This window comes from Salvelinus namaycush, chromosome 1 (assembly GCF_016432855.1).
Source record: "Salvelinus namaycush isolate Seneca chromosome 1, SaNama_1.0, whole genome shotgun sequence".
Taxonomy (NCBI): domain Eukaryota; kingdom Metazoa; phylum Chordata; class Actinopteri; order Salmoniformes; family Salmonidae; genus Salvelinus; species Salvelinus namaycush.
Genome location: NC_052307.1, coordinates 54820395 through 54845951, shown reverse-complemented (window position 1 = coordinate 54845951; position 25557 = coordinate 54820395).

The window sequence follows — 25557 nt, the reverse complement described above, 5'->3', positions numbered from 1 at the left end:
GAGTGCATGCTACGGGTGGGTGTTGCTATGGTGACCAGTGAGCTGAGATAAGGCGGGGCTTTACCGAGCAAAGACTTATAGATGACCTGGAGCCAGTGGGTTTGGCAACGAATATGTAGTGAGGGCCAGCCAACGAGAGGATACAGGTCGTAGTGGTGGGTACTATATGGGGCTTTGGTGACAAAACGAATGGCACTGTGATAGACTACATCCAGTTTGCTGAGGAGAGTGTTGGAGGGCTATTTTGTAAATGACATCGCCGAAGTCAAGGATCGGTAGGATAGTCAGTTTTACGAGGGTATGTTTGGCAGCATGAGTGAAGGAGGCTTTGTTGCGAAATAGGAAGCCGATTCTAGATTTAATTTTGGATTGGAGATGCTTAATGTGAGTCTGGAAGGAGAATTTACAGTCTAACCAGACACCTAGGTATTTGTAGTTGTTCACATATTCTAAGTCAGAACCGTCCAGAGTAGTGATGCTAGTCGGGCGGGCGGGTGCGGGCAGCGATCGGTTGAAGAGCACGCATTTCGTTTTACTAGCATTTAAAAGCAGTTGGAGGCCACGGAAGGAGTGTTGTATGGCATTGAAGCTTGTTTGGAGGTTTGTTAACACAGTGTTCAAAGAAGGGCCAGATGTATACAGAATGGTGTCGTCTGTGTAGAGGTGGATCAGAGAATCACCAGCAGCAAGAGCGACATCATTGATATATACAGAGAAAATAGTCAGCCCGAGAATTTAACCCTATGGCACCCCCATAGAGTCTGCCAGAGGCCCGGACAACAGGCCCTCAGATTTGACACACAGAACTCCATCTGAGAAGTAGTTGGTGAACAAGGCGAGGCAGTCATTTAAGAAACCAAGGCTATTGAGTCTGCCAATAAGAATGCAGTGATTGACAGAGTCGAAAGCCTTTGCCAGGTCGATGAAGACGGCTGCACAGTACTGTCTTTTATCGATGGCGGTTATGATATCGTTTAGGACCTTGAGCGTGGCTGAGGTGCACCCATGACCAGCTCGGAAACCAGATTGCATAGTGGAGAAGGTACGATGGGATTCAAAATGGTCGGTGATCTGTTTGTTAACTTGGCTCTCGAAGATTTTAGAAAGGCAGGGCAGGATGGATATAGGTTTATAACAGTTTGGGTGTAGAGTGTCTCCCCCTTTGAAGAGGGGGATGACCGCGGCAGCTTTCAAATCTTTGGGGATCTCAGACGATATGAAAGAGAGATTGAACAGGCTAGTAATCGGGTTTGCAACAATTTCAGCGGATCATTTTAGAAAGAGAGGGTCCAGATTATCTAGCCCAGCTGATTTGTAGGGATCCAGATTCCGCAGCTCTTTCAGAACATCAGCTGTCTAGATTTGGGTGAAGGAGAAGCAGGGGGGGGGCTTGGGCAAGTTGCTGCAGGGGGTGCAGAGCTGTTGGCCAGGTCAGGGGTAGCCAGGTGGAAAGCATGGCCAGCCGTAGAAAAATGCTTTTTGAAATGATCAATTATCATAGATTTATTGGTGGTGACAGTGTTTCCTAGCCTCAGTGCAGTGGGCAGCTGGGAGGAGGTGCTCTTATTCTCCATGGACTTTAGTGTCCCAAAACTTTTTTGAATTAGTGTTACAGGATGCAAATTTCTGTTTGAAAAAGCTAGCCTTAGCTTTCCTATCTGACTGAGTTTATTGGTTCCTGACTTCCCTGAAAAGTTGCATATCGCGGGGGCTATTCGATGCTAATGCAGAACGCCACAGGATATTTTTGTGATGGTCAAGGGCAGTCAAGTCTGGGGTGAACCAAGGGCTATATCTGTTTTTAGTTCTACATTTTTTTCAATGGGGCATGCTTATTTAAGATGGTGAGGAAAGCACTTTTAAAGAGCAACCAGGCATCCTCTACTGACGGGATGGGGTCATCCTTCCAGGATAGAAAGGCCTGCTTGCTGAAGTGTTTTAGGGAGCGTTTGACAGTGATGAGGGGTGGTCGTTTGACCGCGGACCCGTTACGGACGCAGGCAATGAGGCAGTGATCGCTGAGATCCTGGATGAAGACAGCAGAGGTGTATTTAGAGGGCAAGTTGGTCAGGATGATATCTATGAGGGTGCCCATGTTTACGGATTTGGGGTTGTACCTGGTAGGTTCCTTGATCATTTGTTTGAGATTGAGGGCATCTAGCTTAGATTGTAGGACGGCCGGGGTGTTAAGCATATCCCAGTTTAGGTCACCTAACAGTACGAACTCTGAAGATAGATGGGGGGGCAATCAATTCACATATGGTGTCCAGGGCACAGCTGGGGGCTGAGGGGGGTCTATAACAAGTGGCAACGGTGAGAGACTTGTTTCTGGAAAGGTGGATTTTTAAAAGTAGAAGCTCGAATTGTTTAGGCACATACCTGGACAGTATGACAGAACTCTGCAGGCTATCTCTGTAGTAGATTGCAACTCCGCCCCCTTTGGCAGTTCTATCTTGTCTGAAAATGTTGTAGTTGGGGATGGAAATTTCAGGATTTTTGGTGGCCTTCCTAAGCCAGGATTCAGACACGGCTAGGACATCAGGGTTGGCGGAGTGTGCTAAAGCAGTGAATAAAACAAACTTAGGGAGGAGGCTTCTGATGTTAACATGCATGAAACCAAGGCTTTTACGGTTACAGAAGTCAACAAATGAGAGCGCCTGGGGAATGGGGGTGGTGCTGGGGGCTGCAGGGCCTGAGTTAACCTCTACATCACCAGAGGAACAGAGGAGGTTTAGGATAAGGGTACGGCTAAAGGCTATAAGAACTGGTCGTTTACTGCGTTCGGAACAGAGAGTAAAAGGAGCAGATTTCTGGGCATGGAAGAATAGATTCAAGGCATAATATACAGACAAGCGTATGGTAGGATGTGAGTACAGTGGTTAACCTAGGCATTGAGTGACGATGAGAGAGGTTTTGTCTCTAGAGGCACCAGTTAAGCCAGGTGAGGTCACCGCATGTGTGGGGGGTGGGATAAAAGTGCCATCTAAGGCATATTGGGCAGGGCTGGGAGCTCTACAGTGAAATAAGACAATAATCACCTACCAAAACAGCAATAGACAAGGCATATTGCCATTAGGGAGAGGCATGTGTAGCCGAGTGATCATAGGGTCCAATGAGTAGCAATAGGTGAGTCAGGGAGCCGATTCAGTAGTTGCTACTACATTAGGCGAGCTGGAGACACGGCGATTCAGACAGCGAGCAGGCTGGGGCTAGCAGATGGACCTTCGGCAAAGTCGCAACGGAAGAGCAGGTTGAAACCACCTCGGATGATTGCGTCGGCAGACCAGTCGTGATGGATCGGCAGGGCTCCGTGTTGGCAGTAAATGGTCCAGGCCAATTGGCAAAATAGGTATTGTAGCCCAAGAAATTAGCTGATGGACCTCTTCGGCTAGCCGGGAGATGGGCCTAGCTCGAGGCTAGCTCAAGGCTAACTGCTGCTTGCTTCGGCACAGAGACGTTAGTCAGGAGTAGCCACTCGGATTGCAGCTAGCTAGCTGCGAAGCTCCGGTGTAAAGGTTCAGAGCTTGTGGTAGGAATCCGGAGATGTGGTAGAGAAAAAGCAGTCCGATATGCTCTGGGTTGATATCAGTAGATATTGACCGAGCTGAGGCTGGCTGGTGTCCGAGTTAACGGTGAAGACCGCTAGCAGTGGCTAACTAGCTAGTAGCTAGTTAGCTGGCTAGCCTCTGATGAGGGTTCCGGTTCTAAAGTATAAAATTAGCAGATCCGTACCATATTAAGTGAGGCGGGTTGCAGGAGAGTATATTCAGTCCATAGATGGAAAGTGAGATTAAAATATATTCTAAATATATACGAGGAAAACAATATTTACACGGGACAGGACTGGACAAGACAAAACACACGTCCGACTGCTACGTCATCTTGGAACAAACAGGGTTATGATACTCACCGTTGCTCCCGGGATCCATTCATGACAAGGGGATCAGTCTGGCACCCAACTGTGCACTTTGTCTAACAGAAAAACAGGGTCAACGATTGTCATTATCCCTCAATTATAAACATAGCTTGAGAAATAGCAATCTCATTTGAAAGCTAATTCAAAAATGTTTTAACTAGGTAAGTCAGTTAAGAACAAATTCTTATTTTCAATGACAGCCTAGGAACAGTGGGTTAACTGCCTTGTTCAGGGGCAGAACAACAGATTTTTACCTTGTCAGCTCAGGGATCCGATCTTGCAACCTTTCGGTTACTAGTCCAACGCCCTAACCACTAGGCTACCTGCCGCCCCAATGCTTTACAGATGTAGATTGACTGGCTCCAGATTGGATTAGATTCAGGGCGGTGATGCCGTTACACTATGCAACCAACTGTGACATGTTACACTACGCAACCAACTGTGACATGTTTTGCTATGGCCCTGGATTGGTTTGAGTTTGTTGCTGCTTAACATAAGTTGGCTACAGTAGTACCACCATAGCTGCTTCCTTATTTGTGCCCTAGACATGAGTTGCAGCTAGGAGGCTAATGTGACTGTTTTTTCTTAATTACACTAACTTAGAGTGCCATGGAAATACGATGACATTGCTCAAGTAGGAATTAGTAGGAAAATATATTTTCAATATTATGATGTCGTCAAAATTACTTTAGAGAGATGGCAATGTTGTCATTACTGTTACTAGCAAAGTCTGTCAAAAATAGCTAGCAATGCTAATGTAAGCTTAATAAAATATGGAGGTTCCCTCAATCTATGTTAGCTGGCTAAAGTTATACTGCATCTAAAGTGAATCTGGCGACATCACAATCATGACCAAAGGTTTTCCTACTACTATTTGCCTTCTTTTGAAATGTTACCAAGTCAAATCCGAGTTGTATTGAGCTAGCTACTTAGGTAGCTAACGTCAGCTATGGTAGCGATGATGGTGATATGGATTATCAAAATGTACATAACCAGATACATAACCAGCAGTCTGCTGTATGGTCTAGCTACCAGTATATCCACCACAACTAGGAACCAACAAACTCCAACCACCTATTCCTTCAGCAGGGCATGCAAACCATAGTTGGTCAACACGTATAGGTAGGGTTTTTTAGTCTCAAACGGCCGTGACCTTTGAACGCGTTGGGGCGACGAAACAACGGAGCCCCGTTCAATGAAGGGAAGCGAAGTGGGCAGAGTGGTGATTTGCACGTTGGGGGGCATGATTTGTTGACATAACTGTAATCCAAACCCAACCTTCATTTATTCATCTAGGCACTGAGGTTCCAAACTCCGTTTTAGACGAGACTGACTCCATGACCAAAATAATCCTATTTACACTTTGTAGTCAATTTTGACACTAGAATACATGTTTCTGACTCATATCGATGCCACGTAGGCCATTTACCAAAAAGATTTGTTCGGTTTTTAGGGGCAATACAAAGTATTACAGATACAGTGTAAGGATTTATCTGACACTATTGTAAATAGTAAAACCATAGTAGATGTATCTCTATTTTCTCATTAGAGTATTATGGAGTGAGGGCCCTGGCCTGTCCCCAGAGTTTGGACTCGTGTTGTTCTCCACGTATTTAACTATTCTTCAGGTTGTGTTTGAATCTAATTATGAGCCAATCCATCTCCCCTGGGGTGTGAAGAGAGGAGCAGACATCTACTAACATGGTCTCCAACCTTAGCCCTTTGAAAGAGAATACTCAAATAATGAATAATTATGCATTCTTGTGCGATCCTCCAGGAGTTAAAACAGACATTCCTAGTAGTCTCTTTTATATTGTGTTGTGGATGTAAAAGTATCCTGTCAAGTTTCCCACATCTTCAACACTATCCCAGTTGAAGGTACGCCCAATATCCTAGCCCTTTTAGTGGAACGATGCCAGACCACCATATTACTTAGCACATTGTAAATATGGGCTCCCTATTGACCTATGGGTTGAGACGGTGTATTTATTTGGAATGAGTTGAGCCCTCCTATACTTAGCGAGAACATGAGTTGTAATTTACTTGTAGTGATCCGAGTGTATCACTTCCTTTAGCATCTCCCCTGGCCCTATTTAGTTTAATTGGCTTTGGTTCCTTAGCACGAACATTTAAGATGCTTGCATTTTGTGAATACGTAATTATGGCATATTGTGCCTGCTGACTATAGCAGAAAGATCGCCTGTCCACTTGCATTAGGGTAAATTGATTGTGTGAGCAGCTCAAGACGGTATTCACGTTGGCCTGGTTTCAGATGTGTTGTATGGCCTTGCATTTTTCACATGGTGGAGGTTGTGGCTGCTTTTGTGGTGTTACATGACCGGTGGTGAATTCAAGCCTCATCAAAGAGAGCACAGGGGATTTATGTGTTCAGAAACTCCCTGTCCTGAAAGCACATTTTGTCTTCTCTGCTGTTCCCTCCATTGACTCGCATGTGGTATTAGCATTTTTTTGTTTCCAAATGCTGCAAACTAAAAGTGAGGTGTTTTGTGGAGCTCTTGTTAGGAGCATGCTGAACACTACTACATATACATATTTATAGTGAGGATCCTGCGGGAACATCTTTGATGTGCAGAGGAACTAGTTAATCAATTCACCAATAGGTGGCGCCCATTCCTCAAAGGAACTTTGCACTAAAGTGGATGGTCAGCAAGTCAGTCTAAATGCTTGCATACATTTGAGTTATAACTTGTGTTTTATTATGAGTTTATCTTTGTTTGTGTCTTTGTTCAATCTTAAAAGTCCAATGCAGACATTTTTATCTCAATATCAATTCGTTTATTGGTAACAATGAAGTACCTTACTTTCATTGTTTTTAATGAAAGTGGTTTAAAAGAAACAAAAATAGCTTCTTAGCAAAAATAGAAAGTTCTCAAGCAAGAATTTTGCTATGACTGTCTGGGAGTGGTCTGAGTGGGGAGGGGAAAACTGAAAACTAGCTGTTATTAACAGAGAGGTTTGGAACTCCCTTTGTTGTTGGTCTCTTTACTAATTTAATGAATGAATTTAATTAATTTAATAAAATGCCATTTTATCTCTGTGCTTTTTTAGTCAGGTCAGTAAATAAATATAAATTACGGTCCCATTCTGATTTGCTTCTAACAGTACCAAAAATTAGAACAGGTCATGGTAGAAATCGTTTTAGTTACTTAGCGTGATGTGATGATCTAGTTTCGTTGGTGGAGTTTAAACACTTGATCGATGTATATATCATAGAAGAGTGTAATTGTTTTTAGGCCAGCTGTTTTTAGTCAAGATGTTTGTGTTTTTAATGTAATATGTAATTGTTGTACTGTATGTGTGTTTATAGTTTTGTTTAATGTTGTGTTAGTGTATGTAAGTTGTTTTGTCTGAAACGTTGTTCCCCCTGCTGCTATTGGACCAGGTCTCTCTTGGAAAAGAGATATTATCTCAATGAGAAAAAACCTGGTAAAATGGTAAAATAAAAACAAATATAAATAAAACGCCTGGTGAAGGCAGGCCAAAACTCCATCCCACCAAAACAGCCTGAAATTTCAGATGGCCTTTTCAAATAGCTCTTACAGTAAAAGGACATAATCATAGTTTTGACAATTTGACAGTATTATTCTAACCTCATGGTTCGTAAATATATATAAAACACAGGGAAATCACGTTTATGACTGCACTGGGCCTTTAATTTAAACTTAGTTTACTTTATATAGTTATTGTCAACTAATGTGACTACTCAATAGTAGTCTTATGGGCCAGTTTTATGGGCCATCAGCATTTGTCTTTTATTATTTTTTATTATTATTCATCCTGTTTTTATTGGTAGTAGACCTTGGGTGATCAATCTTGATGCCCTGGCTCTGTGTACAACCACAGGAGGTGGGACCTTAATTGTGGAGGACGCGCTCGCGGTTAGTGGCTGGAGCGGAATAAGTGGCATGGTAGCAAATACATCAAACACATGGTTTCCATGTGTTTGATGCCATTCAATTTGCTCTGTTCCAGACATTATTATGAGCCATCCTCCCCTCAGCAGCCTCCACTGTACAACACACCAAAATCAATGTCTTTTCTTGAACCCAAACAAGTTGGATGGCTCAACAAAGTGACCGCTGCTTTGTAATTCTTCTCTATTTGCTCTCCAAAACAAACAGGCTGCGCTGAGGCAGGCGGCTCCACTTGGACTGCGCCCTCTAACCTCCCACCTCTAACCTAATACACGCAGCAGCATGCTATGTGTATTCGGCTGTATGCTGTGTGTGTTTCAGGCTACGGCTGTGTACAGTGGAATCTAGCAGTCAGAGCAGCATGTGTACCTGAGTCACCTATGGAGTGGGCCGGGGCAGAGTGACCTGTCTGACCCAGTCGCTGGCCTTGCCCGGCTCTCTCTCATGGACAGCCTTATCTGCAGAGCAGTGTGTGGCTCCACAGTCCAGGATGCTGCTGCTGGCATAGGGGTATCCCACAGGACACAGAGACCCATAACAACACACACAGCGACTCTGAGCTGAGTCGAGACACGCCACTGTCGCTATTGTGTATGACAGAATGTCTCAAATATTGCTGCTACTAAAAACTCCTTGAATTGATTGTAACACAGCCAGCTCCCTGATTTAAGTGTAAAACGCCCCTTTCCAGAATCGTCTGGTGTCCTCAAGAGTAGAATGCCACGAGTTGTGCATGCCTAAATTACAGTGGAATGTGATACCAGTTTCAGTGTGGATGGGACAAATATTTAGGAAAGGTAAGGTACTGTATGTTTACAGTCTATCCAATTGGTAGTAAACATGCCTGCTTCCTCTCTTTCCTGATCTTAAGGAAGAGATCCTTTTCCACAGGTGTGAGGATTGATTTATGTCATTGTGTGCTTAAAGAATTTGACATGTTTTACAATTACCTTCTGAGGCGAGAGTAAGTCATTTTGAAACATGTCCTGTCCATCGAACTGAAGGGAATCATCTGCTTGAAGGAACAAACAAGCCTGCACGGCTCCTTCTGCTCCTAGTTATCTAGATGTTGAAGCCTCTCGGGTAGGAGTCACATTCAAATCATCACAAACTCCGAGCTACTTATTTGGCACGCACTAATGGTCAGACGTGCAACAAGTGTTCCTAGCTTCCTCTGCTTATGCCGTGCCAGATCCTGTAACATACGTCCCTCTGTCCGTGACGTTGCACCTGCACCTGCATGCCAACGCTTCTCCCCAGGACGCAGTCGCCGATGTTGATCCGAGAACGTTTGCGGACGGACAGCTTGCCCTCTGGTTCACCCGCCACATGCCAACATGACGCAGCCTATCTGTTCATTATGGAAGAATAAGCATGTGCTTGTTCTTCTGCCTGGCTCTTTTCGGTGGCGTACATGTAGCTGAACAGATGTACACGCCTGGCTCTGCACTCTCCTGCCAACCTGACCCCAGGGTGTGCCATATACATACCCCCTCTACGCCCCTTGCCAAATTAGAGGGGAGTGGAGAGGGGGGAGTTGGTGTAACAACGGAGGCCTTGTGCCGGGCGCATGGCAGGCCAGTGTGGGGACTGTGGGGGCTGTAGATGGACTCGTGGAGAAGCTGGGAATGATCTGGCAGGCAGGTGCTCCTTTTGTCTCTGGGACAGTACCAGCAGACAATAGCCCCGGCACTGTCACTTTGCTCACTGACTTGATACACTGGAGCAATGGTTGCTAGAGGGCCTCAACTTTGACCCCAAGGCAGTCTGGACAGACGAGACCTTGCAGGGCTGGTGTGTGCAGCTTGAGACACACGCTGTAGTGTCAGCGGGGAAAGAAAGGCAGAGATGGAGGTCCCAGATTCAGTGGTTTTATTTAATCAGTCTGTTTAATGAGGTGAGCTGCGTATGATTGGAAAAAACTCAGATATATGTTCTTGTTGGGACTGGTGAAAGAATTGGGAAATTATTAACTTTAATCGCTTGTCAAAGACAATTACATGCTAGTCTATTGCAAATGTCAGAAAACTTTGAGGCAACTTTGCCAGGACCTTGTTTGAAATATGAAAATAAAACATTATTTTGACTAGCTGGAAATGCCTTTGAAGCGTCGAAGGATTTTCCTGGCGACACAGGCCTGTCTATTGACATAATGTCTCTGACGCTCCCAGTGGGCATCATATAGATTCACAGACATGTTGGTACGCACCTGAAGAATGTATGTTACTACATGCCAATTAAACTGGTTGGTTGAAAAATATGTTATAACGATGTTAGTATAGCTATTGTCTGTTGTCCAAATGGATGTCCTCTGTATGAAGAGTTTCATTCCAAAACGCTATATATCCATTTTCAGAAATGATGGTAAATTAGCTTTTATTATTCAAGAGATGTGTGAAAGAGTGGTGTTTTTTCACTATCTAATCATGGCATGCAGTTGTTCAATGTATTTGTTTAAAATCTATCACTTGATGGTTTCATTTCAGAGAGACAAATAATCATGTTTTTTTTGCAAAACGCTATACTGAGTGTTCCCCCCCAAAAAATGGTTGCCCTCAGAACAGCATCAATTCGTCAGGGCATGGACTCTACAAGGTGTTGAAAGCGTTCCACAGGGATGCTGGCCTATGTTGACTCCAATGCTTCCCACAGTTGTGTCAAGTTGGCTGGATGTTCTATGGGTGGTGGACCATTCTTGATACACACGGGAAACTGTTTGAGCCTGAAAAACTCAGCAGTGTTGCAGTTCTTGGCACAAACCAGTGCGCCTGGCACCTACTACCATACCCTGTTCAAATGCACTCACATTTATTGTCTTGCCCATTCACCCTCTGAATGGCACACATCCACAATCCATGTCTCAATTGTCTCAAGGCTTACAAATCCTTTTACCTGTCTCCTCCCCATCATCTACTCTGATTGAAGTGGATTTAACGAGTGTCATCCATAAGGGATCCTAGCTTTCACCTGGATTCACCTGGCCAGTTTATGTCATGGAAAGAGTGGGTATTCTTAATGTTTTGTATATTCAGCGTACAGTGTGTCTCCGCCTCAGAGAAGTAAGTAGTACTGCTAGGTTTTACAGTCAAATGTAACAAATAACTACATTTTTTTATAAAGAACTGTACAATTGATACATTTGTGACATCAATAAAAACATGAAACAAATTAAAAGATTCAATACAGTAATATCAGATCTGTAAGTAGAACGTTTGACATTTGAGTAATTTAGCAGATGCTATTATCCAGAGCAACTTACCGTAAGTGCGTTCATCTTAAGATCGCTAGGTGATACAACCACATACCACAGTCAAATGTACACGATACGAACATTCTATTCCAGCTAAACAATGGATATATAGCGTTTACCGACAACAACAAAAACATTTTCATACACATCTATGAATAAAGAAAATCTGAGAACAGTAAAATATACACACGTGAAAGTGACCATATGTAATCATTTCTGATGAAAAACACCAATGTGAAAAATTGGTGGATTTAGCATTTTGGAAATAATCTATTTATATACAGAAGTGCATGTAGAGTTACGGAGGGAAGTGCACTTGCCATATTCTGTCCTACAAGTCTTTTTTTTGATCATATCCTTCAATAAACATAGGCAGGACTGTATTTATCAAACTCGCTTCCAGTATGCACACATATTCACTCATGAATTAATAATTGATACCACATAGCAAATCTGTTCCCTTAATACCAATGCAGCTAGGGCCTCTAATGAAGACAATATGTTTAATTGGAAAGTAATGCAAACAATGCGTCCTCTGGTTTTGTATGTCTGTATCTTATGGAGCATGAAATGTGAACATGATTATATATGACTATATGAACCAAGTTAGAGGGGAACTCAACACACCGCCCCAACTCCTGCCACCAGCAGCTCACCTCCTTGACCCTGATGCAATGCTTGACGAGTTTCCTCTCCAGCAGATATGTGGGTCAGCGGTGGGGGGAGAGTGAAGCGTGCCCAGACGGTGACAAGATGGTGACCAGTCCTAGACCAGTCCCAGTGACTCTCTCTGAACGGGAGGCCACCATCTCCCCAGAGCACTGACCTCATTCTCCCTTTCTATATGAAACTCATTAGTTGCTCATACAATGGCCTTTGACCCCCAGCCCCTCCCTGCTGCTGAGTTCACAGCTGTACCAAAAATAAGTTTGCTGGTGGGAGGCTGATAGTCAGTAGAGGGTGGTTGGACTGTACAGTACATCAGCTGTTTTTGTTTTGATCGTGGTCAGCCTCAGCCGGCCTCTTCAGTGTTACATCCCTTGGGGCAAGCAGAGCAACCAGACCCGGCCACCCATGGTCATTTTCTATTTGCCCACGCGTCTCTGATACAATCACAGGGCGGTTCATGTCATAACAAACAAGAGCACTCGTTTCATATGGAAATGGTACAGTAGCGTCACAAGGACCCTGTCTGGACTTCAATCTGTCTTATAGTGAACTGATTGAGAGCTTCCAAGAAATGGCCGAGACCAGTCTCTGTGTGTCTTGCATTCTGTTTTGTCTTTGCTCGCCGTTGCTTCATTTAGCGAGACATCTCGTCTAGGTGCAAATGGACAGCATAGATTATCCAAGGTATAGCGGTGGGAGTTGGAGGTAATTCAAGTTATGACGTGTTTTCCTTAGGCATTAAACATGGTGGAAATACTTGGAAATACTTGGAAATACTTGCCAATACAAGTGTCTATGGAGGTTGACGTCATAAGCAGAGGAAAAACTGGAGTGGTTTTAGTCATGCTTCCAGTTTGTCAATGTAGTGACTGTGAAGGGCATGAATGAGCATGATGCATCTCATTTTCTGTTATTATCAACATGCATTTGTCAACCTTTGTTTGTTGTCTAATTACGTTTGTTTGCCAACAGTTTGTGTGAAACCATGTGGAAAGCAAACAAGCGGACTTTCCCAAAAATGTTTTGTCTGCTGATGGCCATTACTGTCAACAATAGCAAAGTAAGTGCACGTTATCTTGTTATCTGTTGTGTCAGCTTTGTTCACGCTGAACGTCTCCTCGGAACTGTCCAAGAAGTTTGGCTTTTGTAAAGTAGCAGCAACAAAAACAAAACAAAGATATCACTCCTGAATGTCAAGTGTGAGGGGAGAGTCAAGAGCTGGTAAAAAGGCACAAAACAAATGTGACCACCACCACCACCACCCTCCTTCCCTGTTCCCCCTCACCTCTTCCACCTCCACAACCCCACCCTCCAGTGAAGATACAAGGACCTCTTTTATGCTGGAACAAATGTCGTCCCCCTCAGTACAGTTAGCAGCAACAAAGGGAATCAAAGCTGGTGTCCATGAATGGCCGTGAGGTTCTGGCACGGTGCGCAGGCGACTGGAGCGTGGCGCTCGCACCCACCAGCAACAGATGGGCGAGCGGAGAAGGTGCCACAGGCACCAGACTGAGCAGAGGGAAGACCCCCATTATCATAGGGATGGACAGAGAAGGGAGAGGGCTGGGGTAACAAAGGTTAAGAGAGGAGAGTGGCCAAACCGATTTTGGAATATGAGTAACGAAATCACCCGGAAAGCGGTGAAAAGAGAGCTTGGGCCGGTGTGGAGGAGCAGATGCTTGGCAGGCTCTGTGGCAGTAATGAGAGACACGCTCTGGCCACACGTTAGTCACGTCACAAAACAACGTCAGCCAAACTCTGAATTGGTTCAATTAGTTGGAAGTAAGCACCCTGTAACAGTGGAACGGTATGCATGCTGTCATGCTCAGATGATTTATTTGGACTTCATTAGGCTGGAGCATGGAAATCATAATGATTCAATGATCTGTCTGAGCTATTACAGACAAGGCCCGGACTTCACTCTCCAATGCCATAATACATACTGTAATCATCATACTTATACTGAGATCAGGTATACGAAACAATCATATACATCATTTAGGTTCCATTTGTTTCACAACCATTGAAGACATTTTTTAAATGTCTTAACATTTAAATCTCCTTTAAATGTCCATGAAACAGTGTTAACAGCAGAATGGACAGATGCGTGGGTTGAATAAGACGCAGATGCATTGCGGTGGCTTCAGTGGAGCACTGTGGCAGGTTCACAAGGCTATGGGTGCATCCGGTCACACAGGGAAACATTCCTACAGGATCAGGTTAACAGGTGAGGAGTGATTCCCAGCCCTCCCCGAACCACGAGCTGAGTGGACAGCTAAATCACAATAATCTGTTTCTTTGTTTCTGGCCAATAGAGAGATCTCCATGAAAATTGTTCTACATAGCATGTTTTTAATCCCGCTAGTCTGGCAGCCGTCTCAGTGGAAGGAGTGTAAATGAAGTGGAGTTTCCTGGTCGCTCAAATTCTAACAGTTTGCCTAAATTCAGTTTAAAACTAAGCTTAAGAACGGGAAGCATAGAAATAGTGCACGTGGAACACATTTACTGCGCGTTAGACTTGCATTCGACGAGAATGACATGTCACCCAAAAAGTTACCTTTTGCAGCAATTCATTAAATACATCTTTCACTTGTTTTGGCGATAATACGGGCTACACATACATTGCTCGCAGAGAAATGACAACTTTTGGGTTAGTTGTATGGGGGGGTGTAGCTACCTAGCCCTCCAATCAGTTGGTCCGTTGACACAAAGACCGTCTGACCATGAGCCCTGTTTTAATTGCTCTGACAGCCCTTTTTTTTTTGGCGCGCTGTGCCTCTGCGACCAGACTCTGCGACCATTGTTCACTAATATCTGCCCTGGCCCTCTCATTGTCCTCTGAGATACGAGTGGCACATAGCCCACAATCGATTGTGGCATCTGCACACCAACACACACTCTCTCTCTCTCTCTCTTACACACACACCCACTAAATGGATATGGACGCGTAAGATGGGCGCGCTCTGCAGGGGATGAGAAAGGACGCACGTCCGCCCTATATGATTACAAAAACAAACCTCTGATACCGCATGTGTGTGCGTGTGGATGCGTGTGTGCGTGTGTGTGTGAGAGGTTCCTGACGGGGACATGCCACCCATGAGTCCCGCTACCACAGTCTAGTGATTGCAATCACCGGGCTAGAAGTAATTTGCCGTAACGCAGTCCTGGAAATTGAAATGGCAGTTTTGATTGTCCCAGGGGAAGCGGGAAATCTCCTCGTCTCTTTAATTGTCCTCTGGGTTTCTCTACGGGTGGCTGGGAGGAGTAGTGGACAACCAACTACCAAGCTGCTCCATTGTTACAGGTTATATAACAGAATCAAAATGGTATCTGGTACTCCTCGTCAGCGCAATGGCAGACAATACTACTTACTCACTGAATAAATGTGAGACATTGTCCTGCCTTGGGAGCAGTTGAGCATTAGGTTTGATAACCATTTGCATGGGAACCTACAAGGATAGACTATATCAACAGATCAGTTCTAGAAAGGGCTTTTTCAGGAAGTTGTAACGGCTGTCGTCCACCTCTTCTGACGAGGAGAAGCGAGAAGGATCGGAGGACCAATATGCAGCGTCGTAAGTGTCCATAATGTTTATTTTAAGACATAAACTGAACACTACAAAATAAAAAACAATAAACGTGAAACGTGAAACGAACGACACCGAAACAGTACCGTGTGGCAACAAACACTCACACGGAAACAAACACCCACAAAACCAAAAGTGAAACCCAGGCTACCTAAGTATGATTCTCAATCAGGGACAACGATTGACAGCTGCCTCTGATTGAGAACCATACCAGGCCGAACTCAAAACCCCAACATAGAAAAACACACATAGACTGCCCACCCCAACTCACGCCCTGACCATACTAAATACAGACAAAACAAAGGAAATAAAGGTCAGAACGTGACAGAAGTAAATCATTTTTTACAAATTGAGTGACAAACAGAAATATAGAGTCGCACACTCTATATAGTCTAATTGTATAGGCTGTAAACTATTGTCTTTTAACGGTTTCACTCAATTCATTCTAATCAACCTAATAATTATGACACACCCCTCACTATTGTCATTGGTTGCACTAATTGCACTGTTTGTCTACACAGCCTGATTCTAGCGTTCATGACATTACCCTGAAGAAGGCACAGTGATGCCGAAACGTTGGTGTTTTACCCAATACATTACTGGGATTTTATTTATATAGAGTGTGCGACTGTCTTTATTAATTTTTATAGCTTACAGTTTATTCGCCGTTAGTCAGCACCTCTACATGAAATAATTGTCTCTGGGTGTGCGCCAGCTCATGCTTTTTGTTAATTGAGTGACTAACATAATGTGAAGTCGAATAGGATGTTATGAAGTAGCCGTTAATTCTACTGTGGTTTGAATGTTCATATCAGGAAGTTTATCTTTGTTGACTTTTATGTAATGCATACAGTATTTACTTCCACATAGCAGCAACACGCCCAGGATTAACCAACCAATTTTTTTTGTGAATGGGAAGAGGTGCAGGTGTCTACTTATGTACACTTCCTCCCATAAAAAATAAGAGCGCTGTTGGAAGTTAATGAAAATGGTTCTTAATGGCCTACTGGATACCGTTGTATAAAATTAAATAACTTCCCTCTTTTAGACGTTGGCCACCTGTGCTCTTTTAGGGAAGTGTCTTTAGCAAACATGGTCCTACGCAGGGCGTGAGGTACAACGGATCTACAACAATCAGCACATACCTGATATTAGCACTTATACAGCCAATGGTCACTTATATACGGTTGAAGTCGGAAGTTTACATACACTTAGGTTGGAGTCATTAAAACTCATTTTTCCACCACTCCTCAAATTTCTTGTTAACAAACTATAGTTTTGGCAAGTCGGTTAGGACATCTACTTTGTGCATGACGCAAGTCATTTTTCCAACAATTGTTTACAGACAGATTATTTCACTTATAATTCACTGTATCACAATTCCAGTGGGTCTGAAGTTTACATACACTAAGTTGACTGTGCCTTTAACCTGTTGAGGACAGAGGGTGCTGTTTTCACTTTGGGGGAAAATCGTGCCCAATTTAAACGGCCTCGTACTCAATTCTTGCTCGTACAATATGCATATTATTATTACTATTGGATAGAAAACACTCTCTAGTTTCTAAAACCGTTTGAATTATATCTGTGAGTAAAACAGAACTCATTTTGCAGCAAACTTCCTAACAGGAAGTGGAAAATCTGAAATCGATGCTCTGTTCTAGGGCCTGCCTATAAATGTCCTTGATATTTATTAGTATACATGCACTTCATACGTCTTCCACTAGATGTCGACAGGCAGTGAGAGAAGAAATGGAGTGTATAACTTGATCTGGGGTCGAATAAAAGCTCTTTGTATGACGTGTCACCAGTTTCCTGTTTTCTGGAGCGTGCGCGAAGGGACCTGGTATTGCCTTCTGAAAAGCTGTCGTTATAGACGACTAATATCTCCGGCTTTGATTTTATTTGATAAATGTGACAATATCATCGTAAAGTATGTTTTTTCAATATAGTTTTATTAGATTATTGAAATTTATTCGGGACGTTAGGCGTGTTGCGTTGTGTGCCTTTGTTCAGGAAGGAGAGCTTCGCGCTACTTTGCTAGCTTTCCGTGCTAATTGACTGGAGAAGAGGACATTCTAAAACCAAACAACGATTGTTCTGGACAAAGGACCCCTTGTACAACATTCTGATGGAAGATCATCAAAAGTAGGACCCATTTTATGATGCTATTTCATATATCTGTCGAACATGTTGTACTAGTAGTTTGCGCCCAGATTTTGGGCACGCTCTCGCTATAACTAAGCTGGATGTCGTAATTAAGTTATTTTTAGAATTCTAACACGGCGATTGCATTAAGAACTAGTGTATCTATCATTTCCTATACAACATGCATTTTCTAGTAACGTTTATGAATAGTTATTTAGTCAGAATAGTTGAGTGTCATAAAAATATCCGCACATTCTGGGAAAAAGATGCTACGTTAGCACAATGTATAACAACTGATTTCAGCTCTAAATATGCAAATTTTCGAACAAAACATAAGTGTATGTATAACCTGATGTTATAGGACTGTCATCTGATGAAGGTTTATGAAGGTTAGTGAAAATTTATATATTTTGCTGGTTTATTCCCTATCGCTAACGTGCCTATTGCTATCGCTAACGTGCCTTGATGAATGAATGCGGTAGTGTGGTAGGCTATTGTAGTAAGCTAATATAATGCTATATTGTGTTTTCGCTGTAAAACACTTAAAAAATCGGAAATATTGGCTGGATTCACAAGATGTTTGTCTTTAATTTGCTGTACACCATCGATTTTTCAGAAATGTTTTATGATGAGTTTTTAGGTATTTGACGTTGGTATCTGTAATTACTCTGGCTGCTTCTGTCACGACTTCAACCGAGGCAGTCTCTCCTTCCCGTTCGGGTGGCGCTCGGCGGTCGTCGTCACCGGCCTACTAGCTGCCACTGACTCTTTTTCCTCCCCCTCCTTATGTGTTTATTTGTATCACCTGGGTTTAGGTAATTGGCAATTAGTGTGGCTTTATTAGTCAGCCAGCCCGTACGCTTCTTTGTGCGGGATTGTTCGTCTGTTGCTTTGGATTTCGGGAGTGGTTATTTGTATTGTGTACTGGGTTTGTCTCCCGTGTTTGTAGACAGGTGTTTATGACACCCAGTAAGTCCGTGTTGGACATTTTGGTTTGCCGGTTGGGCATTAAAGATCACCGTATTGAAGCTCTGCTGTTCCTGCGTCTGATTTCACACCCCCCGACACCCAGGTCGTTACAGAATCCCGCACCCTCAAATGGAGTCAGCAGGAGCAGCAGCCAACCCTCTCCCATCGATGGAGGAACGGGTTCTCCGCCACACCACCGTCCTCCATCGGATCGGATCAGCCATGGACCAAATGATGGAGAGAATGGAGCGATGGGAGAGGAGTGGGCTCCTCTCTCCACCTTCGGCTCCCCCCCCCCCCAGGACTCTCCATCCCCCGGCTCCAGCGCGCTCCGTCTTACGCTCCCGAGGGATTATGATGGAACAGCGACAGGTTGTCAGGGGTTCTTACTCCAACTGGAGCTATACCTGGCCACTGTTCGCCCCACTCCCTCGGGAGCGGAGAGGGTGAGTGTCCTCGTCTCCTGCCTAACGGGTCGTGCTCTGGAGTGGGCCAACGCAGTCTGGAATGGCCCGGACTCCGCGAAGGAGCACTACCCGGAGTTTACCCGTCGTTTTCGTGCCGTGTTTGACCACCCCACAGACGGCCGAGCGGCGGGTGAGAGACTATTTCATCTCAGGCAGGAGAAGAGGAGCGCACAGGATTTCGCGCTGGAGTTCCGGACCTTGGCCGCGGGATCAGGGTGGAACGACAGGGCCCTTATTGACCACTACCGGTGTAGTCTCCGGGAGGACGTCCGCAGGGAGCTAGCGTGTCGGGACATCGCGCTTTCTCTAGATGAGCTTATTGACATGTCCATCCGACTGGATAATCTGCTGGCTGCCCGCGGGCGTTCGGAGAGGGTCCTGTGCGTTCCACCACCCAGCGCCCCGGCTCCCATCCCGATGGAGTTGGGAGGGGCCGCGCCTAGGGGTACCGGAGGAGGAGGCCCCCCCTGCACCAGCTGTGGTCGGAGAGGACACACGGCCGATCGGTGCTGGGGGGGTCTGTCTGGGAGTCGAGATGTCAGGCGGAACACTTCTCGATCACCCCAGGTGAGTGAGCACCAAACTCACTCAGAACCCCCTGTTGGTCACATGTTTGTCTCAATTTTTTTCCTTTATTTTTTCCCCTCTTCCCAGCATAGGGCACTAGTCGATTCAGGTGCAGCTGGGAACTTTATGGATCGCGGACTCGCCCGTAAGTTGGGCGTTCCGCTTGTGCCGATAGATTCTCCCTTTCCCGTGCACTCCCTAGATAGCCGGCCATTAGGGTCAGGGGTGGTCAGGGAGGCCACAGTTCCCCTGGATATGGTGACGCAGGGGAATCATAGGGAACGTATCAGTCTGTATATTATTGATTCGCCTGCGTTTCCAGTGGTGCTGGGTATTCCCTGGTTGGCCCGGCACAATCCCAATATTTCGTGGAGACAGGGGGTTCTCCAGGGGTGGTCAGAGGAGTGTTCTGGAAGGTGTCTGGGAGTTTCCCTTGGTGCCACGTCGGTGGAGAGTCCAGACCAGGGTTCCACGGTGCGCATTCCCCCCGAGTATGCCGATTTGGCAATCGCTTTCTGTAAAAGGAAAGCGACGAAATTACCACCACATCGACCGGGTAGGGATTGTGCGATAGATCTCCAGGTTAACGCTGCGCTTCCCAAGAGTCACGTGTACCCTTTGTCCCAAGAGGAGACGTTGGCTATGGAGACATATGTCGCAGAGTCTCTGGGACAGGGGTACATTCGGCCCTCCATCTCACCCGTCTCCTCGAGTTTCTTTTTTGTAAAGAAAAAGGAGGGAGGTTTGCGTCCGTGTATTGATTATAGAGGTCTAAATGCCATCACAGTGGGGTTTAGTTACCCACTACCTCTCATCGCTTCGGCGGTGGAATCATTTCACGGAGCGCAGTTCTTTACAAAACTGGACCTCAGGAGCGCGTACAGTCTGGTGCGTATTCGGAAAGGAGACGAGTGGAAAACTGCATTTAGTACCACATCGGGCCACTATGAGTACTGCGTCATGCCGTATGGGTTAAAGAATGCTCCAGACATTTTCCAATCCTTTGTAGACGACATTCTCAGGGACCTGCACGTGCAGGGGGTAGTTGTGTATATCGATGACATTCTGATCTACTCAACTACTCACGCCGCGCATGTATCTCTGGTACGCAAAGTGCTTGGCAGACTGCTGGAGCATGACTTATACGTCAAGGCTGAGAAGTGTGTGTTCTCCAAACAAGCCGTCTCCTTCCTGGGTTATCGCATTTCCACCTCGGGGGTGGTGGTGGAGAGTGACCGCATAAAGGCCGTGCGTAATTGGCCGACTCCGACCACGGTAAAAGAGGTGCAGCGGTTTTTGGGTTTTGCCAACTACTACCGGAGATTTATCCGGGGTTTTGGTCAGGTAGCGGCTCCCATTACCTCACTGCTAAAGGGGGGCCCGGTGCGGTTGCGGTGGTCAGCGGCGGCGGACGGAGCTTTCAACAGGTTGAAGGCTCTGTTCACGGATGCTCCCGTGTTGGCGCATCCGGATCCCTCTTTAGCATTCATAGTGGAGGTGGACGCGTCCGAGGCTGGGGTGGGTGCCGTGCTATCACAGCGCTCGGGTACGCCACCAAAACTCCGCCCCTGCGCTTTCTTCTCTAGTAAGCTCAGTGCAGCGGAGCGTAACTATGATGTGGGGGATCGGTAGTTGTTAGCGGTGGTCAGGGCTCTGAAGGTGTGGAGACACTGGCTTGAGGGGGCTAAGCACCCCTTTCTCATCTGGACCGACCATCAGAATCTGGAGTATATTCGGGCAGCTCGGAGACTGAACCCACGTCAGGCAAGGTGGGCCATGTTTTTCACCCGGTTTCGGTTCACGTTGTCCTATAGACCCGGCTCCCAAAACGTAAAGGCAGACGCACTGTCCCGCCTTTACGACACGGAGGATAGGACCACCGAACCCACTCCCATCATCCCCGCCTCGAGGCTGATAGCGCCAGTGGTCTGGGAGGTGGACTCGGACATCGAGCGGGCGCTACGGGCGGAACCCGCGCCTCCTCAGTGTCCGGCGGGCCGTAAGTACGTACCGCTTGGTGTTCGGGACCGACTGATTCGGTGGGCTCATGTCCTACCCTCCTCGGGTCACCCTGGGGTGACGAGGACAGTGGGGAGCCTTCGGGGGAGGTATTGGTGGCCTACCTTAGCTCGAGACGTTAGGGTTTATGTCTCCTCCTGTTCGGTATGCGCTCAGAGTAAGGCTCCTAGGCACCTTCCTAGAGGGAAGTTGCAACCCCTCCCCGTTCCACAACGGCCATGGTCTCATCTGTCCGTAGACTTCCTGACCGATCTTCCCCCCTCTCAGGGAAACACTACGGTTCTGGTAATTGTGGATCGGTTTTCTAAGTCCTGCCGTCTCCTCCCGTTGCCCGGTATCCCTACTGCCCTACAGACTGCGGAGGCCTTATTCACCCACGTCTTCCGGCACTACGGGGTGCCGGAGGACATCGTTTCTGATCGGGGCCCCCAGTTCACGTCCCGAGTATGGAGGGCGTTCATGGAGCGTCTGGGGGTCACGGTCAGCCTGACTTCCGGTTATCACCCCGAGAGTAATGGGCAGGTGGAGAGAGTGAACCAGGAGGTGGGTAGGTTTCTGCGGTCGTATTGCCAGGACCGGCCAGGGGAGTGGGCGAGATACATTCCCTGGGCCGAGATGGCCCAGAACTCACTACGCCACTCCTCTACTAATGTGTCCCCCTTTCAGTGTGTGTTGGGGTACCAGCCGGTCCTGGCACCATGGCATCCGAGCCAGACCGAGGCTCCTGCGGTGGAGGAGTGGGTACAGCGCTCCAAGGAGACCTGGAGGGCCGTCCAGGAGTCCCTCCAACAAGCTACGAGAAGGCAGAAGAGGAGCGCTGACCGCAACCGCAGTGAGGCCCCCGTGTTTGTACCGGGGGAAAGGGTCTGGCTCTCGACCCGAAACCTACCCCTCCGCTTGCCCTGCCGGAAGCTGGGGCCGCAGTGTGTAGGGCCCTTCAAAGTCCTGAGGAGAATAAACGAGGTGTGTTATCGATTAAAACTCCCTTCCTATTATCGTATTAACCCCTCGTTTCATGTGTCTCTCCTCAGGCCGGTGGTAGCTGGTCCCCTGCAGGACGGTGAGGTGCCGGAGGTCCCTCCTCCCCCTCTGGACATCGAGGGGTCCCCGGCGTACATTATACGGGCCATTCTGGACTCGAGACGCCGGGTGAGGGGCCTGCAGTACCTCGTGGACTGGGAGGGGTACGGTCCGGAGGAGAGGTGCTGGGTACCGGTGGAGGACATTTTGGATCCATCTATGTTAAGGGATTTCCATCGCCTCCATCCGGATCGCCCTGCGCCTCGTCCTCCGGGTCGACCTCGAGGCCGGTGTCGGCGCGCTGCGGGAGCCGCGCGTCAGAGGGGGGGTACTGTCACGACTTCAACCGAGGCAGGCTCTCCTTCCCGTTCGGGTGGCGCTCGGCGGTCGTCGTCACCGGCCTACTAGCTGCCACTGACTCTTTTTCCTCCCCCTCCTTATGTGTTTATTTGTATCACCTGGGTTTAGGTAATTGGCAATTAGTGTGGCTTTATTAGTCAGCCAGCCCGTACGCTTCTTTGTGCGGGATTGTTCGTCTGTTGCTTTGGATTTCGGGAGTGGTTATTTGTATTGTGTACTGGGTTTGTCTCCCGTGTTTGTAGACAGGTGTTTATGACACCCAGTAAGTCCGTGTTGGACATTTTGGTTTGCCGGTTGGGCATTAAAGATCACCGTATTGAAGCTCTGCTGTTCCTGCGTCTGATTTCACACCCCCCGACACCCAGGTCGTTACAGAATCCCGCACCCTCAAATGGAGTCAGCAGGAGCAGCAGCCAACCCTCTCCCATCGATGGAGGAACGGGTTCTCCACCACACCACCGTCCTCCATCGGATCGGATCAGCCATGGACCAAATGATGGAGAGAATGGAGCGATGGGAGAGGAGTGGGCTCCTCTCTCCACCTTCGGCTCCCCCCCCCCCCAGGACTCTCCATCCCCCGGCTCCAGCGCGCTCCGTCTTACGCTCCCGAGGGATTATGATGGAACAGCGACAGGTTGTCAGGGGTTCTTACTCCAACTGGAGCTATACCTGGCCACTGTTCGCCCCACTCCCTCGGGAGCGGAGAGGGTGAGTGTCCTCGTCTCCTGCCTAACGGGTCGTGCTCTGGAGTGGGCCAACGCAGTCTGGAATGGCCCGGACTCCGCGAAGGAGCACTACCCGGAGTTTACCCGTCGTTTTCGTGCCGTGTTTGACCACCCCACAGACGGCCGAGCGGCGGGTGAGAGACTATTTCATCTCAGGCAGGAGAAGAGGAGCGCACAGGATTTCGCGCTGGAGTTCCGGACCTTGGCCGCGGGATCAGGGTGGAACGACAGGGCCCTTATTGACCACTACCGGTGTAGTCTCCGGGAGGACGTCCGCAGGGAGCTAGCGTGTCGGGACATCGCGCTTTCTCTAGATGAGCTTATTGACATGTCCATCCGACTGGATAATCTGCTGGCTGCCCGCGGGCGTTCGGAGAGGGTCCTGTGCGTTCCACCACCCAGCGCCCCGGCTCCCATCCCGATGGAGTTGGGAGGGGCCGCGCCTAGGGGTACCGGAGGAGGAGGCCCCCCCTGCACCAGCTGTGGTCGGAGAGGACACACGGCCGATCGGTGCTGGGGGGGTCTGTCTGGGAGTCGAGATGTCAGGCGGAACACTTCTCGATCACCCCAGGTGAGTCAGCACCAAACTCACTCAGAACCCCCTGTTGGTCACATGTTTGTCTCAATTTTTTTCCTTTATTTTTTCCCCTCTTCCCAGCATAGGGCACTAGTCGATTCAGGTGCAGCTGGGAACTTTATGGATCGCGGACTCGCCCGTAAGTTGGGCGTTCCGCTTGTGCCGATAGATTCTCCCTTTCCCGTGCACTCCCTAGATAGCCGGCCATTAGGGTCAGGGGTGGTCAGGGAGGCCACAGTTCCCCTGGATATGGTGACGCAGGGGAATCATAGGGAACGTATCAGTCTGTATATTATTGATTCGCCTGCGTTTCCAGTGGTGCTGGGTATTCCCTGGTTGGCCCGGCACAATCCCAATATTTCGTGGAGACAGGGGGTTCTCCAGGGGTGGTCAGAGGAGTGTTCTGGAAGGTGTCTGGGAGTTTCCCTTGGTGCCACGTCGGTGGAGAGTCCAGACCAGGGTTCCACGGTGCGCATTCCCCCCGAGTATGCCGATTTGGCAATCGCTTTCTGTAAAAGGAAAGCGACGAAATTACCACCACATCGACCGGGTAGGGATTGTGCGATAGATCTCCAGGTTAACGCTGCGCTTCCCAAGAGTCACGTGTACCCTTTGTCCCAAGAGGAGACGTTGGCTATGGAGACATATGTCGCAGAGTCTCTGGGACAGGGGTACATTCGGCCCTCCATCTCACCCGTCTCCTCGAGTTTCTTTTTTGTAAAGAAAAAGGAGGGAGGTTTGCGTCCGTGTATTGATTATAGAGGTCTAAATGCCATCACAGTGGGGTTTAGTTACCCACTACCTCTCATCGCTTCGGCGGTGGAATCATTTCACGGAGCGCAGTTCTTTACAAAACTGGACCTCAGGAGCGCGTACAGTCTGGTGCGTATTCGGAAAGGAGACGAGTGGAAAACTGCATTTAGTACCACATCGGGCCACTATGAGTACTGCGTCATGCCGTATGGGTTAAAGAATGCTCCAGCCGTTTTCCAATCCTTTGTAGACGACATTCTCAGGGACCTGCACGTGCAGGGGGTAGTTGTGTATATCGATGACATTCTGATCTACTCAACTACTCACGCCGCGCATGTATCTCTGGTACGCAAAGTGCTTGGCAGACTGCTGGAGCATGACTTATACGTCAAGGCTGAGAAGTGTGTGTTCTCCAAACAAGCCGTCTCCTTCCTGGGTTATCGCATTTCCACCTCGGGGGTGGTGGTGGAGAGTGACCGCATAAAGGCCGTGCGTAATTGGCCGACTCCGACCACGGTAAAAGAGGTGCAGCGGTTTTTGGGTTTTGCCAACTACTACCGGAGATTTATCCGGGGTTTTGGTCAGGTAGCGGCTCCCA